This window comes from Mastomys coucha, unplaced genomic scaffold (assembly GCF_008632895.1).
Source record: "Mastomys coucha isolate ucsf_1 unplaced genomic scaffold, UCSF_Mcou_1 pScaffold15, whole genome shotgun sequence".
NCBI lineage: Eukaryota > Metazoa > Chordata > Mammalia > Rodentia > Muridae > Mastomys > Mastomys coucha.
Window position 1 is genome coordinate 138,457,497 of NW_022196897.1, and position 5,194 is coordinate 138,462,690.

Here is a 5,194-nt window from a genome sequence, read left to right on the forward strand (position 1 = left end):
CTCACCACACACATACCACACACACACACATATACACACACATACACACCACACCACACACACACACACAAATCACACAAAACACATGCACACACATACACCTACATACCAGGGAATGCCCCCTGTCAGGGAGTCCTCCTCAGGCCATCTCACTGGTTTCTCTCTGCTTCAGTAGCCCAGTCTTCTCTGCCCCTCCATTCCCTCCTTCCCAGAAATTCTTATTGGCTTCTACTCCAAGGCAGAGTTGCCACTTCAGCCCTGCCAGCCAACACGCTCGGGGTCTCCCCTCCTTCCAGCAGGTCACCAAAGACTCTTTCCGTACACATTCTCAGGAAAAACAACAGCGCCAGGAGAGTGTTTCTAACCTGCTCTGTGTGAGGCTAACAGTCTATGACTAACATGCTGTCGTTCTGAGGCAGGATGGAGAGATGGAGGAATTAAGGGGGCACAGGAAGGAAAAATTATCGCTTCCCTCCAGAGAAGGAAGAGAAGCTGAAGAAGCTGGAGAAGCCGCTTACCAGCGCCTGAGAAGCAAGAATTCTTGAGCACTTAACAACTGCTGGTAAGGCTGGCAACATAGAGAAAATATTCTTTTTATAGAGAGATGTTTCAAATAAGAATGTTAAAATAAAGAGCATGCCTTCAATTCAAGCACTCAGGAGGCTGAGGTAGGAGCACCTCTGTGAGTTCAAGGCCATCCTGGTCTACATAGAGAGTTCTAGACTGTTTAAGGCTATATAATGAGACTGTGTCTCAAAAAAAACAAACAAAAAAAAAAAACATTTTTAAGTTAAAATAGCAGTGGACCAAGTGTGGTCTTCCTCTTTTCCCAGCTTCAAACCTGAAGACTTGGAATCTGCCAAGTAAGATTATAAGCTCCGCTCACAATAAAAGACAGGCTTTACTTTCAAACTTTGTGATTCATGGTTTGAAGGGAAGACAGAAAGGCAACAAGGGGGCATAGGGAACCCAAGAGGCCCATTGTCCCACACTCTGGTTTGCCTTTCCTGCTGACAGTCGGGAGATTCCAGACACCTCCCTCCCCCAGAAAACAAAATTTACCGGCAGAGACAACGTTTTCCTAATGTCTTCCTAAAGGCAGACATCTCTAACAAAATGTCAAAGACGATGGGGTCAGAAGGATGTACAACCTGCCCCGCTCCCATTCCTAAAGCTAAACAACTGCCCAGTACATCCACCTTAAAACCTTGTTTACAATAGGAAATCCTTTAACCTTTGCCTCCGGTTGCATGTTAATAGAACTTAGAAGCCTCAGGACCACCTACACACCCATCACACACACAGTGAAAACAACTACAGGCTCCTTTCTCACAACCCTTCAGTAAGTCTTGTCAAACCCTCTTGCTTGGAATTTGTGCTAGCACCTCTTTTAATAAACTCCAACTCGGTCTTAACACTAGCCAGTTCTGAAGTTCTTATCTGCAGTGAGTGTGGGCAAGAATCCATTTTGCACAAGTAGAAGTTTCTGAAAGAATTACTCAGGCTGCTGCCAGGGAGGGACATCAGGGGGCTGTGTCTCGAGACCCCCCACTGCTTGTAATCCTAGCCAGCGCAGCTCAGAGACTACCCAACGATCAGTACCAAAAAGATTATTTTTTTTTTTCAATTAAAACTTTATTATTTAATTTTGCATCTGTGCTAGGGGTATGTGCATGTAAGTGCAGGTGCCAGAGGAGGCCAGAAGAGGGCGTCAGATCCAATGGAGCTGAGTTACATTATGAGCTACCCAATCTTGGTGCTGGGAATAGAATGTGGGTCCTCTGCATGAACACTACATACTCTTAACCCATCTCTCCAGATGCTAAGAAAAAGAAAGGTGGTGGTGGTGGTGGTGTTTTTTTGTTTGTTTTGTTTTGTTTTGTTTTGTTTTTTAAGGTTCCTTGGAGGTCCTTTGAAAAGCAAGGCAACTTTGGAAGCCACCCAAAGTAAATATGTCTACTACTGAGAAGCCACGCACATCTGTCTCTAGAAGCCATTACCCACACCTGGTACTGCATCTCTTTCTCTTAACTCCCATACTTACCTCTATGTTAAAATCTCCCTTAACGAACTCAACATCTGCTTCCTCCTGACTTTTCCTGAAATGCTTTTCTCTATCAAATCAAGAATTCCAGTAAAAGAATGTCTGCAGCTGCTGGTGGTGGCTGCATCGAACTGTCTCTGGCTGCTACCTGACTGCAACTGACAATTCCAGCCTCTTATGTTGGTCCTGAAATGGCTGGGGTCCTCCCCAACCTCAGACTTAGCCTTGTAAGGAGACTTGCCCATCCCAAAGGACTTCCAACTGGGCACCCTGGAAATACCCCTGACGCTCAGCTCAAATCCTGGAGTCTGGCATTTGTAGTCCATGGAATTTTAGGGAAGAAAAATAAGTACAGCAGCCAGAGCAGGGATGCAGACACACGATCCTGGCATCATGGACACCGGACACCTGGGGGTTCCTGAGGACCAGCTCCAGCCCTGCCTATTCTGTGTAAGGGTTTGATTCTCCACTTCTTAGGAATTCAAGGCCAATGCACTCCTTCCTCTGCTAAAATGTTTCACTCTTGGCCTCTAGCCCTTTCGATTGGAAGCCTGGGCTCCCCACTTGCCAATCCTAGCCTCTCAGAGAACAAAGCACACTGGTTAGTTTTCATCATGGATTTGACCAGATTTAGAATCACCATGAAATGGCCCCTCTGGAAAAGTCTGTGACATCATTTCCAGAGAGGTTTCACTGAGAAGGGAAGATCCACCCTGAACGTGGGTGGCACCATCTCATGGCCAGATCCAAACTAAGAGGAAGTGAGCTGAGGCCTGGCATGCATCTCTCTTAGGTTCCTGACTGGGGACAAAGCGAGCAGAGCAGTCAGTCTCCACTCCTGCTGCCGTGCCGGACGGGCTGTACCTGTGAGCTGTGAACAGAAGCGGACCCATCTATCCTTCCCTAAGCTGCTTCTTGTCAGGTATTTTGTCAAAACAAACTTAAAAAAAAAAAAAGTAAAGCGAAAGAGAAAAAGGGAACTCCAAGATGACAACTTTCTCTTTTAAGTCCTCAAATATTTTCTTTTCTGAATGTCAGGGGCAGAGAAAGGAGTTGTAGTTCATGCATCGTTTCTTTTCTTTTTAAGACAAGGTGTCACTGTGTAGTCCTGCCTGGCCTAGAACTTACTATGTAGACCAGGCTGGCCTCAAACTCAGAGCTCCACCTGTCTTTGCTTCCTGAGTGCCAAGACATGCACCACATTCGCCATATTACCACACTCGGCTTGTTTCTAAATGTAGAGCTCTGTTTCCATTTTCGACAAGCCCACCCACCATTGTATTTTGCTTCTGTTCATAATTTTGGAAACGCTGAGGTTTGGTTTGTTTGTTTGGGTTTTTTGTTTGTTTTTTGTCTTCTGAAACTGTTGTTTGTTTTTGTCTTCTGAAACACCGCCTCAAGGCATGGCCAGGAACATACTATGAGGCTCAGGGTGGCCTCAAACGACCTGTGTAGTTGAGGATGGCCTTGAACTTCTGACCTTCCTGCCTCTACCTACTTACCACTGGCATTACGGGCTTGTGTTATCCCCTCCTGTTCAGCAAGCCTTTTGTCTCTTGCTTCCATCCTTCCCTTCTTCCTGAGAACATTCCCTTCCCCCACAATCACCTGCCTCTGTTTCTAGGGAATCTGACCTAGCAGCTGTACATTATCATCCAAACCCATATACTGCTGAGCAATCAAAGGAACCCTGTTAACAACTAGACATGAACACAGGGTATAAGTGCAATCGACCCAGGCAGCTAGAAGGCTGGTCACCCTAACTGAGAATGGCCTTGGCTTAGGGCTTCTGAGGCTTCTTGGTATCCTGCACCAATAGTCCCCAGTCCCCAGTGAGACACCCAACTAGATTTACTAGCTCCTCACCACTGCCCTCGGGTCCACACATAAGGCACATGCAGGCACACATAAATACACACACACACAGAGAGAATCATCTCCTAGTAGGCTTTTTTGAGAAATTCTCTAGGATTGTGGGTTAAAAACAGCTTGCAAATGGGGCATGGTGGTACATCCCTTAACCCCAGTGCTTAGAAGGCAGAGGCAGGTGGATCCCTGGGAATTTAAGGCCAGCCTGATCTACATAGTGAGTTCCAAGATAGCCAGATCTTAGGTAGAGAAACTCTGTCTCACGAAAAAAAAAAAAATTACAGGGGAAGAGCTAGGGGAATGATAGGAGATAATATGATTAAAATATGTTGTATTGATGTGTCCCGCTACACACCTCCAGGGACTGATCTAACTGGGGCTGTGAGGAAATGAAGAAGAAACACACAGAAAAGCCAGGATCCAGTGGGGTTGGGCTACCTGCTGGGGAACCCCAGCACCCTAGAAGCTCAGTGTGTTTATTATATACAGTTGAAGAGGGGTTGGGGTTATTGTATGTACAGAATAAGGAGTAGGGGTAATTTCATATAGATAACCATGGAGGCATTGCTATTATATACAGCTGAACCAGGAGGCAGGCTTAGCTAATCCCAGTAGGAGCAAAAGGAGCAGGGGAAGAAAACTGTGGACATTGTCTGCACACACTGTCAACATTAAGACCAAGGAAGTCTCTGCCATCCCTCTGTGTCTCCCCAGGGAGGGGCCTTGCCACTCCTATGAGGCTGGCCAAGGCATTGGGGTCTTACCATAGCTGTGTCCGAGGCATACACCATGCATTCACTTGGGCCTCCAGTCAGATTTTCGCTGCCTCTGGAATGCTGGGATTAAAGGCAGGAGTCACCAAACCTAGCTAAGTTTGAATGTATTGTTTTGGTTTTAGATTTATTTATTTTTATGTGTGCAACTGTACTGCCTGCATACATGTATTATACCACATGCATGCCTGGTGCCTGAGGAGGTTAGAAGTGGGCATCAGATCCCCTGGAACTAGCCTTATGGATGGTTAGAAGCCACTAATGTTGGGGCTGAGAACCAACCTCCTGCCCTCTCTGAGAGCAAAGTGCACTTAGTCTCCATGCCATCACGCCAGCTGCAAGATTGATTTTTTTAAAGAGGGATGATTGTTGTTTTGTGGTTGGTTGTCTTTATATTTGTCTTTGTTTTTTGGAGCAAAGTCTTACTTGCCCCAGACTTGTCTGGCCTCAGACTCACAGAGATGCCTCTCCTGCCTCTGCCTCTGCCTCTGCCTCTGCCTCTCTGCCT

General features: G+C 46.3%; 1 protein-coding gene across 1 annotated transcript in view; it reads left to right on the top strand.

Moving 5' to 3' along the window:
- The first annotated feature begins 2,834 nt into the window (after positions 1 to 2,834).
- Hm13 (histocompatibility minor 13) overlaps positions 2,835 to 5,194 on the top strand; it is a 43,327-nt gene continuing 40,967 nt past the window's right edge. Inside the window, exon 1 of the mRNA XM_031372285.1 lies at positions 2,835 to 2,966. The gene's annotated coding sequence lies outside the window, so the exon portion shown is untranslated. The remainder of the gene's footprint in view (positions 2,967 to 5,194) is intronic.